Here is a 1,259-nt window from a genome sequence, read left to right as displayed (position 1 = left end):
TTTAGGTGAGTCCTTGAGTCCTCATCCAAGCCCTTAGATCTAAATAATGGATGGCTAGGATTAGATTAAAATAAGGGGCTTTGATATAAATACCACAAACCCTAATCTCTCATTTCATTCCTCACAACACAAATATCTCCCTTCTCTCTCTTCTTCCCATCTCTCTCTAAACTCCACTGCCACCACCATTCCACCGCCGCCACCACCATCATTCCACTGCCGCCACCACGCTAATGTTGCCACGCCACCACTACTCCAACGACGCCGCACCGACCATACCACACACCACCTGCCGCCGCTGCCTTCTACGTCGCCGCCACCCCTTCTCCCTTATCCTTTCTCTTTTTTTTTTTTTCAGATCTACACATAAAAAAATGATATTTTTCATTTTGTTTCAAAAATTTACCATAAACGTCCCTCCTTCACCCTCCTCCGTCGACACCACCACCACGAGCCACCCCCTCCAAACATGAGATCCAAAATAACTAGATCTAAAACACTAGAATTGAAACAATGGAGGTGGTCATGGTCGGCTTGGTGGTGTTTGTCGCGCGAAAGGAAGAGAGGAGAGGAAGATGTCGCGGCAATATGGTGGATCTATTTTTTTTTTTTGAGGTCCTTTGGATCTCGGTTTTATTTGTGTAATCGTTTTTTTTCAATTTTTTTGTTGGCTGATGGTGGCGGCAAGGGTGGTGGCGTTGGTGGTCATGTTTTATTTCCAATTCGTTTTTTTTTAATTCTCTTTTTTTTGTGCTTTGTGGTCAGAAAGCGGCGAGGGTCATGGCGGTGGTGGTGGTGGCCGTGGTTGTGCACAAGGTGGTTAGACTAAAGTTACACTCTTTACGGACTAAAGTTACTCTCCAAATGACCGAAATTACACTCTTAACGGCTGAAGTTACACTCTTAACAGATTGAAATTACACTCGTAACAGACTGAAGTTACACTCTTAATTAACGGCTGAAATTACACTCTTAACAGACTGAAATTACACTCGCAACAAACTGAAGTTACACTCTTAATGAACTGAAGTTACAATCAAAATGGACTCAAGGATTACATTAAACTTAGTGTTAAAATTATATAAATTCAACCTATAATAAAAATTACATAAATTTCAATTTTAACATTAAAAATGACCCTTAAAATACTAAAGTTACACTCTTAAAACAGAAAAGTTACACTTGTAAAACAGTAAAGTTACACTCAAAAGTGTTGAAATTACATAAAAAACAGTAAAGTTACACTCATAAAATGTTGA

Source organism: Silene latifolia, chromosome 5, assembly GCF_048544455.1.
Source record: "Silene latifolia isolate original U9 population chromosome 5, ASM4854445v1, whole genome shotgun sequence".
Taxonomy (NCBI): domain Eukaryota; kingdom Viridiplantae; phylum Streptophyta; class Magnoliopsida; order Caryophyllales; family Caryophyllaceae; genus Silene; species Silene latifolia.
This window is presented reverse-complemented; position numbering follows the sequence as displayed.